Here is a 12,791-nt window from a genome sequence, read left to right as displayed (position 1 = left end):
TAGTGAGTTTGGTGTGATAGATAAAAAGATTATAATATTGGGATAAATTTTCAATACCTCTTAATTCTTTGTTTGGTTACAAAGTTTGGGATAATATATTCTAAAATTAATAATTAATATTGGGATAAGTTATTTCTGCTTCTGGATAAAATAATAATCCTGAAATAACTTACCTAGGATGAAATAGTTAAAATGACAAAAATATTTCTTCAAACCCTTTTTATACACCACTTTTACATTTTTTACATTTATGAATAGTATTTTTGTAAACAAACAATTATTCTTAGAAATTAGGATATTCTTAAAAGGGAAAGTTTGTGAGTAGCCAACTAACCATCATTTTAGATAACTAAACAAAATGATAATACATAATCTATTTTCTTTCTTTTAAATATTTTAAGTAGTTGGAAAAATAATAAAGACATCAAACCAACATATATTTTTTTTATTATTTATAAGAAAAATTAGTTAGCTTGTCTTTGTGGCTTGAAACGACTATCCAACTTAACCTGATCGATAATCAAGGCTAACAACCGAAGGACTTAACTAATATGTAATATATGCAAAAATTAATACGACATAGAGGAACCAAAATATCCACAAATATTTAAAATCACCGGTATGGATTATGGTGGGATGATTGAAATCCACTCACCCTTAAGTAGAGATTTTGGGTTCGCGCTTCTGAAAATGAAAAATATCTTGTTGAAATAGATGCCTCTCAAAATGGATCCTGCAATACGCGAATCCACATCTAATCGAACCTCAATACAAATATATGCAATACACGAATTCACATCTAATCAAGCCCCTAATACAGGTACCTGATATTGGGCGGAAAAAAGAAAGAAAAAAAAAGAAGAGGTTAAAAGTCGTTGGTTTGTAAAGGTCAACCAAATTATATTTAATGTTAGGAAATTAGTTGGAAAAAAGGGGACAATAATCAATTTACTCCTATCTATTCCTTTTTAGTTGTCATGATTTTTTTTCAAAGTCAAATGATGTGAACTTTGATTAATATTTTAAGATGTAGTTTTTATTATATTGATATGAAAAAAATTACAATTTATAATATTTTTCATATAGTTTTTGAATGTCTAAATTTTTATTTTAAAATATCAAATTAATGTAATCTAATTTAACTTTAAAAATTAGTCAAATTAACTCTCAAAAAGCACAACGTGACAACTAAAAAAGAACGGAGGAAGTAATTAATATAATAATCTTAAGAGGGATAGATGACAAATTAATGAAAGGTTATTTTGATTATGGGTGAACGAAATTGAGTTACGAAGGGATTGGTTAGTAAATCCATTTGGATCATTTCTCCCGATAATTACTGATGCACACCAAGTGTTCACATCAAATGTTCAATTTTTTTTTTTTTTTAAAAAAAAATAGAGATAAGGAAGGGAGAAATGGTAAAGAGGGTCATACCGAGAAAAAATGAACTTTCACCATAATAAGGTGAAAGTTTGAATAGTCAATTAACTGAGTTATGAAGGAAGATCATGAGGAAGATTGAAAAGGTGAGAGAGTTAATTACTAGAATAGTGGTAATAGTTTATAACACATGCTTTTCAATCAAATTATAGATGTGTAATCTTTTATAGTTTATTTTTTCATGATCACGTTACACAAACTAACACCATACATATTGAGAGACCTATCGACCAGGACCTATTTTCTTTTTTTACTAATCATGCATTCATAATGTAGTTATCACTTGAAAAATGTATAATATATATATATCATATGGTATCACATTTGTCACGCTCCAAAACTAGGGGAGGCGTAACAGACATTCGATATAGTGTTTGACCGAGTTAGTCACTGAAACATACTAACTAACTAAACTGTGGGCCCGAAACATCAGGCAGCACAACATTTGAAATACTAAGCCTGGACTGTTAAGGTCATGACCTGAATAACAATAAGTCATATAAATAAGTAGACAAGCTAAAATAATAAAGTACTAGCTAGTCGACAAAGCCGCAACTAAAGACGTACATACATCCATACATATATATATACATGCCCAGCCAATGACCTGGAGACTGAAAGTTGCAAAAAGGAAATCTAGAATACTGTGTCCACAATAGCCTCTAATAATGTCATAAGTACTGTCAGGACAATGCGCCGACTATACCCAAACTCTACAACAAAAGTAAACATCCTATGAAAGCTCCAAGAAGAGGTGGAGCTTACCAACTCATAGCTGAACCCTGAATCCTAGCAGAGGGGTCGATTAGAATCCCTACCTGGATCTGCATGCACGAAACAAAAATGCAGTGTCCCAGGCAACAGGACATCAGTACGAATATTGGCATGTAAGGCAGAAAGTAAAATCATAAATAAATACCGTACAAAGGGTAATCGAGATACCATCTGACACTGAAACTCTGATAGCCTCCATGGCCACCATCTGACCTCATAGTAAGCAAATATGTATGGTATGCTCGTGAATACATATATGTATATTGATGCAAATGTATGACATACCCAACCAAATGCTAGTAATAGCGGTCTCTTTCGGTAGCTAACCGCCATCATATTACCAATCTGTGGTCATATGTACAATATACAAATAGGCCCCTTACCTCCGATTATGACTCAGAGTCCATGCATAACATGTCATATATGCTATGAACTTTGAATGCACATATTAGGCCATAACAAAAACTTAGCCAATCTTGGCTCATTAGTACTCTTATTCTCATAATTCCATAATTACTTTCGTTTAACATGTAAACGCCTCGTGGAACCTCATATTTTTCTCACTAAGTGAGAACTTAATTCGAATAGTGGAAAAATAACTTAACCCTAAAGATGTTCATAAAAAGCTTAAGGTGCTTCACTTAATTTCTATACCCGATTCCTTGATAATTTGTAAAAGTAAAGTATTTCAAAAACCAAGTGTTTTAGCAGTTTAAACATACAAATTATATTTGAGAGTTTTGGGAGTTGACGTGTACTTTAAAGTATTTTAGAATATGCTTTAGCAGGGAAGAAGGACTGATCGCAAATATTAAATGCCTTTCATAATATTTTTAAGTCACACCATCCAAAGACAAATAAGAAATTCATACATATGGACATATAGTCAAGAAAGCCGACAAAATGACATACATAAATGTCGAATACCCTAGTTAATCGAATGAGTGAATTGTCAACCTAATAGCATCATGAAAATACTTTAGCTTCTATCCCAATGTCTTTCACATAAGGTCTTTCTAGCATTAGAATAGTATAATATTATATTTGGCTTTTAGAAATTTCCCCGAATTCGTTCTAAAAGAAAGAATGAAGCTTAACCTTAATATACCTTTCAACCAAACGTTCGAATGCCCATAATTTCTTCATAAAGTTGTTATTTACGTCCCAATCTTCGCAAACACTAACGCAACTTATACGCACATATAAACAGTTCATAATTGAGCTTAAGTTGGCAGATTTGCCATACGATCTTAGCTTGATGAAACATCTGTAGAACTTCGTAAAAATGATCATAAAAGAGTTCCAAGATGATTACCTTGAAAAATCAAGTGTAAATTGAAAACCAACAAAAACAACAAAGTCCTATCTCCCCAAAATGGCTCCAAACGCAACTAATAAAAGGGAAAAATAATTGCAAAGCGTAGCGATCACATTTCTAGACATGAGGGCAAACTTTAATGGTAAAAATTGCTAAAAACGCACCTTAATCACTAAAGAACTCCATTAGAACCCTTTTTTAAGTTATCTCACTATTTTGGGAAGGAAAGAAAATCTTTTGGTGTCTTAAAAGTCGAATTGCTGACTTATATCATCTTTTTGATCCGACCCGGTTTTTCTGGATAATCCACGGTAAAACAGTCATAATTTTTTACTCCGATGTTGGTTTGTTGTGCGATTTTTTTGGTTGCAAACTAAACTCGTAGAAATTCGATTTGGTAGGTCGTGGACCCCCATAAATATTTTTATATTGGGAGAAATGATCATAGACATTTGGCCCAAAGTTCAGAAAGTTTATTAGAGAAACTCACGATAACTTTTGCCGACCTTTATTTTGCAACTTGCTTGACTCCAAAACTTAACATATGACCATTGTGATATTATAGTACCTCATAACACATTATTGTTAGCATATTAGACACTCTTAGTCTTATTTCGAAGGTGCAAGTTATTTTAAACCTTTTGAACAGGTGGCGTGCTATCCGAGCCATTTCTTTAACCACAAACCTTGTTTAAGGGATGACCTAAAACTTTAGTTTAGTTCCTTGATATTATCACACATTTGCAGTCTTATTCTCCCCGTGTTCTATACTAAATTATAAACACCTAATATAACCACGCTACATTACGTATATTATGTAAGAGAAGAGAAAAAATAGATGGGGTCTCATAGTCTCCCCTTCTTAAGAACATTCATCAGTGAATGGATTGAGGCAATTCCTTGGTTGAATTTTTTTCCCGCTAATATGTTATTTGTGAGGCTGTATTTATTATATTTTCTAAGGTTAAATCAAATTCTGAAAATGCCAATTACTAGGCTTCGTATAGTTATCTCACAATAAGACCTATAAATTGCACTTTCAAGTCATTTAAAATCCAATTAAGTTGTAAAAAAATAATTTCACATTATTGAAATGCGACTCACCTTAAGTCTTAAGTAAATGGGGGTAATTCATCATCATTTCCTCATCGGCTTCTCAAGTCATTTCCTCGATGATGTTATTTCACCATAACACTTTCACGGAAGCTACTTCTTTAGTTCGAACCTTCCTTATTTGTCGATCTAAAATAGCTACTAGTACCTCCGTATAAGACAAGTCTTCAGCAATGCAAATATCCTCAATGGGTGTAATACGCAAAGGATATCCAATACACTTTTGCAACATAGATACGTGAAACATAGGATGGACTTTCTATAATTCTAAAGGCAAACAAACTCGTACTCCACCTTACCAATCCTCTGAATAATCTTATACGGTCCAACATACATGGGACTGAGCTTTTCTTTATTTTCAAATTGCACGACACCCTTCATATGTGATACCTTCAAGAAAACCTAATCCTTTACATTAAACTTTAAGTCTCATCATCGAATATCTGCATAAGACTTTTGCCAGATCTGTGTTGTATACAGCTGGCCTCTAATAAGCTTTACCTTTTCAAGCTTGCTGGACTAGATTAGCACCTAGAAACTCTTCTTTACCGACCTCAAACCAACCGATTGGAGATCTATACTTCTGCTCGTATAGTGCTTGATGTGTCGCATATTTATGATACTTTCGACGCTAAAACATATGGATTAGTGTGGAGTTGCAAGCATGTTTTTATAGATATGATGTGTGTTTTGTTTATTTCGCAGTAAAACTAAGTCGCGCATGAGTTTGGATGTTTTTTGAGGAGTTGAGACATTTCTGTTGAGAATAAGGGACTACGAGTGCTACCACGGACCATGGTGCCTTATGGGCTGTGGTGACTGGAATGATTCTGATATAGATGAAGCCTGAAGTTAAGGAAATTTTGGCTAAGTGGAACTCCATGAGACCCTTCACTAGCCTTGGAGTCCACCATGGGATGTGATCAAGGCTCGTGAAAGACCTACTGATGGAAGATGAAAATTGACTAAAGGAAGCACCATAGACCCCAGTATAGGGCGTAGTTAGGACCACGAGGCAATGATTTCCCGTGAAGAAGCTAAGGCCCACACAGTGGTGGAGCCAAGTTAAACACCACATGGCATGACCACGGGGTATGAAGGCAAGTACGGATCATGATGCCTTGGCATAAATTCTGCTGACTTAAGTTTTGCTTGATGATTTAGAAGTAGGTTTTGTACTTCTATAAATACCCAAATTTATTTTATTTTGAGGTTACACGTTTTATTCTGATTTTTGATATATTGTGAACATTGTGAGAGCACACTTTGGTTACTTTTCAAGATTCAAACGTGCAATCTAATCCTTTGTTTGTTCTTGATTCGTTTTTCATCTTATGATTCAAGGTTTACTTTTCTATAACTATAATTATTGTTTTATGAATTCAAACTAGGGTTATGGGAACCATGACACACTAATGAAGTAGGCAAGTGTATAGGTGATTGTCGTTCAGTGTTTAGCATTACATTGGAGTTTTCTTTATCTTATTTTCCTTTTAACGAGGGTCCGCGTTAAAATTTGCTTGTATTCATTACCTTATTAGGAGAGGGGTAATGATTAGGAAAAGAAAACTACAACAGAGATTAGAAGAATAACCTTCATCTAAGAACTTGAGCCCAGGATGGGGTAGTTTTCTGAGATAAAAAACAAGAGTTAGTTGGCAATACACTCTGAGACTGGGAGGATATGAGTGAAATATATTTAATAGGACCGGATGGTGTTTAAATGTACATGTGATGCACTGATACGATATTATAAATACCTAACAACTACTGAGTAACATGTCATGGGGAACACAGTCCTAGCTACCTTCTCGTATTGTTAACAACCTTAAGTTTGTTTTATTCTGTTACTGAAAACTTTTATTTATTGAAACAACAAATCCCCCATTTACTTTATGCATGTTTACTATTTGAAAATATTGACTACAACTGAGTTTAAGTGCTAGTAGACTTATTTCCTCCGCATTCCTTATGAGTTTGACCCCAACCTAGTTGGGTTCTATATTTAACAAAGGCCACTTTATACTTCTTAATTGAAGTGTAAGTTTGGCGTTTCAAATTTTGGCCTAGTTGCCGTGGAATACGACTTTGAAATATTCTATTAGCATTTATTTCAGCTTGTAGTCTTATTTCCTAATTTTATATTTGTTTCTTATTTTTGTTCATACAGGGTACATGTTAGTGCATACCCAATACCCTAAGAAAGGGTGAACCACTGCTCCCTTACGATCCTGAGCTAGAAAAATCAATTAGAAAAATTAATGCACAAGAGCGATGTTCAAAGGTTAAGAGAGCTTACAGAAGCTCAAGCCAGGGGAAATCGTGGTAATAATGACAATCTCGAGGATAAGAACGATAATGTCGAAGATCCACTCCAGCATCATCCACCTGTGCAATGAGGTATAGCTCAATAGAAGCCCATTGATTTTCTATGCAAGATGGTGATATAGACATGGATAAAGTTGGTGCAATTGGGGCGATAGTTTTTCCTCCACTACTACTAGGCGTGAAGTTCACCATCACTAGCACTATGCTTCAGCTCTTGAACTTGAAAGGACCATTTAAATGAATGATTGGAGAGAAGGCACATCAACATTTGATTAACTTCATTACTACATGCAAAACTTGTGACATCCTTGGGGTTAGCCAAACTACAATTCACCTACGACTATTTCCATTGTCTCTATATAAAGAGGCAATCAAGTGGCTAAAAAAGCTCTTGCATAACTCAATCACAAATTAGAGAGAGCTAAAGGAAGCATGTCTAGCTTCTTTCCACCTTCAAGGAAGTTGCAAATCAAAGATGAGCTCAAGGCACACAAGTTAATTCCTCATAAAGTTCTACATGACTCATGGCACAAATTCAGTCAAAAGCTGAAAATTTGCCTAAATCATATTCTCACATACGAGAATTTGATGGAGCTATTCTATAGATCGTGCAACTATGTGACTAAGCTGATAGTTAATCAAGCTTGCGATGGATCCTTCATGTCCAAAACCTTTACGGAAGCATCAATAATCTTAGATTAGGTTTCAAAGACTAGAAGGTCTTGGCACACCACAAATTTTGAGGTTGGAGGCATGGGCTATACATTTGACATGTCGGCTGAGCAAAGAAAAAGAGGAGTAGCGTGATCAAGATATGGCTCACATAAATAACCAGATGGATTTATTGACTAAGCGCTTGTTGACACCCATTTTTTACCCTCAACAACATAATTTTTACAAAAAAATAATAATAATAATAATAATACAATAATAATAATATATATATATATAATTAAATAATAATAATAATAAAACGAACTATACATATATGGTATCATCGTTTTAAATTAATTTCTCTCTATATATATATGGCTATATATATATTTATAAAAAATAATTCTTGAATATAATATATTTTATTATTTATTCAAAAAAAAAAATTGTCTCAAAAGATTTTTATTTTTAAAATAAATAGCTCTGTTAATTAGTTTGATTTAATTAATAGACTCATATTTCAAGTTAATTTATTTAAACCGAAGTTAATTATTTACTTTGTCAAAAATGAGAGGTTTGTTAATTAATTAATGCATACTTATCTTATTTTAATTTTAGACTTCTTCAATTTTAATTAAATTAAAATAATTGGCTTTTATAAAACCATGCATATTTTCAAGTGTATTTTTAATAATTTGTCATCTTCATAACATATGCATTTTTTATTTTTTTTTTGTTGTTTGTTATATAGTCATTATCTCTTAGTAATATTTAAATTTGACTTATAAAAAAGAAAATTATTATTTACCATAATTAATTATTTCGTAAATTAATAATTAGTTACAATGAGGTTAATCATTTTACTTTTGTTAAAATTAAGAAGATCGTAAATTAATTCGTCTAATTTGATAACCAATTTCACTAATTAATTTTACGTTTTCATTACTTCTCCTAAATAACAAATAATTAATATTGAATTAACAATTTTTTTTATTATTTTTATTCTTCCATTAATACTACAACACGCAAATAATATATATGACATCTCCTCGTCAAAAAATAAAAAATAAATAAATAAATAAATAAATAATAATAATAATAAATAAAGAAATTAAAAATATTTATATTATAATAATAATAAACATTAAATAATAATAAAATATATAATTGTTTTCTTTTCATCCAAATAATTTTTTAAAAAAATGAATATAATATATATATATATATATATATTAATCCGATTTTTTTTATTATTTTTTTTATTTATCTTTTTAATAAAAATTAAAACATTATTTTAATCCACGCGTGCCCCGCCCATCATTCTTTGTCCATTTTTTAAAAAATAATAAAAAATATATATATATTATAAAATTCATCCGATTTTTTTTTAAAAAAATAAATAAAAAAATTTAATAAAATATATATATTATTATACACATGTTTTGTCCCCTTCCCATATCCCTATAACATTTTTTATTCCACGCTTGTCCCCTGTACATATACCCATATTAATATTATATCTCTTTTATACCCTCTAACCGACACTAGTTCAAAAAAATAAAATAAAAAATCTCCAACCACTTTTCAGAAAATAAAATAAAGAATATATATATATATATATAATAACAATCCTTCCCATACCCCTTTGTCCCTTTTTTTTTTTTTTTTATAAAAATAAATTAAATAATAATATAATATATATATATATATATATACTTTATCCGAATTAAAATATAATAATAATATAAATAATAATAATATAAAATTCGGCCGCATGCACGCGTGTATTACACCAACATTTCTTGTCCCCCTTTATTTATTTATTTTTATTAAATATATTAAAAAAATAAATAATTCTTCACAAATAAAACTATATATATATATATATATATATATATATATATATATATATATTATATTCGTCCGAAATAAATAAAACAAACAAATAATTTTTGTCATAATCTATTTCAAAAAATATATATATAATAATACTCATTCCGCATTATTTTAATATTCCGCCCATTTCGTATTAATTAATTATTATTTTTTTCCGCCGATCCGTATTATTTTAATAATCCATCCATTCCACATTATTTAAATATTTCGCCCATTTCGTATTAATTATTATTTTTCCGTCGTTCCGCATTATTTTATATTTTCGCCCACTCCGCATTATTTTAATCATCCGTTATTATTTTTATTTTTATTTAATTTCTATCTCCCTATAAATAGAGGGATTAGAGAAAAAAACGAGGACAGACGGAATAGGGAAGAATTTTCGAATTTTCTCTCAATTTGAACTCGATTTTACTCGAAAAACAAGGGTATATTCGTGACCAAAGCATTTCCGTTCACTGCCCAGCAACAGCAAAAATGGAGTCTTGATCTGAGACTCGATATAATCTTCCTACCCTCACATGGAGTCGATATCCTAGATCTTTTAAAAAATAGCAAACGAATAAGATCGCCATATTCAGTGTCAATCCGGGCTGTTTATATTTTTAGCATTTATTATTATTGTTATTATTATTCTTAAAGTGTCTGTTTATTTGATGTCGTTATTATTGTTATTTTAATTATTATTGCTATTATTAGTAGTAGTTTATTTTATTTTCTGTTATTACTATTATTATTATTATTTTCGCTGTCAATATTATTAATAGAAGTAGTAGTAATGTTTATTTTTCTGTTAGTATTACTATTATTATTATTATTATTATTATTATTATTATTATTATTATTATTATTATTATTATTTTCGTTATTCATATTAATATTATTATTTTCATTATTAATATTATTAAGAGAAGCAGTGGAATGTTTATTTTTCTGTTAGTATTACTATTATTATTATTAATATTATTATTGTTATTGTTATTATTATTTTCGTTATTATTATTATTATTAGTAGTAGTATATATTTTTATTATTACCGTTTTTATTATTATTATTAGTAGTAGTATTTTATTTACTGTTAGCATTATTATTATTATTATTATTAGTTTATTAATATTTTCGTAATTATTATTATCATTATTAGTAGTACATTTGTTTACTGCTATTATTATTAATGTTACCATTATTATTATTATGTTATTATATGTATTATTATTTTCGTTGTTAATATTATTAGTAGTACTATTATTATTATTATTATTATCATTTTCGTTATTATTATTATTATTATTTGCATTATTATTATTATCATTTCGTCATTATTATTAATAGCTATTTTTTTACTATTATTATTACTTCGTTAATATTACTATCATCATTTCATTACTATTATTATTATTATTATTATTTTCGTCATTATTATTATTAATAGTAACAATGTTTGTTTTTTTATTCACTATTATTACTATCATTGTTAGTATTTTTGTTATTATTATTGTTATTACTATTATCATTACTAGTATAGTTATCATTATTAATATCATCATCATTATCATTATTATTATTATCATTATTTATTGTTATTATCATTATTTATTGTTATTATCATTATTATTATTATCATTATTATATTTATCGATATTTTATTTATGATTATTATTATTATTATTATTATTATTATACTATTGTTATTATTTTATTATTATTATATGTTATTGTTATTTGTTATTAACGTTATTATTTATTATGCTTATTGTTATTATTCTTATTCTTATTATTATTATTGCTATTGTTATTATTATCTATTTATTATTATTCGTATTATTGCTATTATATTTACCGTTATCATATTATTATTATTATTATTATTATTGCTATTATTATTATTGTTGTTGTTATCACTATTTATCATCATTATTATTATTATTATTATTATTTACTTATTATTATTATTATTATTATTGCTATTATTATTATCATTATTATACTAGTATAGTTTATTTACTATTATTATTATTACTATTATTGTTGTTGTTGTTGTTGTTATGAGTTGTAGTTGTATTTTATTTTACTGTTAGTATTATTATTATTATTATTACTATTATCATTAGTATTAGTAGTATTTCTATCTACTATTATTATTATTATTATTATTATTATTTTCTTCATCATTATTAGTAGTACTAATAGTAGTAGTAGTATTTTCATTTACTGTTATTATTATTATTATCGTTACTATTATTATTCGTAGTATTTTATTTTACTATTATTATTATTAATATTATTATCGTTATCTTTATTAGTATTATTAATATTAAATTCGTTATCATTATCATCATTAGTATTTTTATTATTATTATTATTATTATCGTTATTAGTATTATTTAGTGTTGCTATCATTATTATTATTATTATTTACTGCCGTTATTAATATTATTATTTCTATTATTATTATTATTATTATTATTATTTTTGTCGTTGTGTTCTCACTAATACAATAGCTAACATTATATGGATATTTAGATTTGTGAAAACTTTAATTAAAATGGTTCATCATAATAAAAAAAATCAATATTTTTCTTTAAGGCTTAGTTATTAAAATATATATATATATATCGCATTTAAACACTCACTTAGTTACTAAGCTTTGTTTTCAAAACTTTTTGAGCAACCTTTTTATAATTTTAATCATTTAACCTAAGTTTGGCCGGTAATCGTTTTTTAACGAATCTTGAAGGATGCCTAACCCCTTCCCTTTAGGATAACTAGAACCCTTATCTAGAATCTCATAAGCTAAGTAGACCACTAATCGGAGATCATTTTTTAGCATTGAATAAGTTAATTATTTAGGAATCCTAATTTACCTTAAAAATAATTAGGTGGCGACTCCTTAAAATTAAATAATTTAGGAATCATCAATATGTTGTACACCGTTTGACCTCGAGTTAAAATGGGGTATAACAGCTTGGCGACTCCGCTGGGGACATAAAGGTTCTAAACCATAACAGACTTAGGTTAATAATTTGAATTTCTTTATATTTTTAGTTTTTCTTTTTTTTAATTGTTTGATGATTTATGTTATGATTATTTATTTGCTATTGCTTGATATTAATGTATGTTTGCAATTATTTTGTTGCTTTATATATTTGAATATTTGTTACTGCTTTATATAAACTGTCATTCCGTTCATACTTCCTCCAATTCTGGAAAATTGACACTATCACACGTACACGTAAGGTGTGTTTTGCGCACCCACAAAGTTTTT

This window comes from Solanum dulcamara, chromosome 1 (assembly GCF_947179165.1).
Source record: "Solanum dulcamara chromosome 1, daSolDulc1.2, whole genome shotgun sequence".
Classification (NCBI taxonomy): Eukaryota; Viridiplantae; Streptophyta; class Magnoliopsida; order Solanales; family Solanaceae; genus Solanum; species Solanum dulcamara.
Note: the sequence above shows the minus strand (reverse complement) of the source record.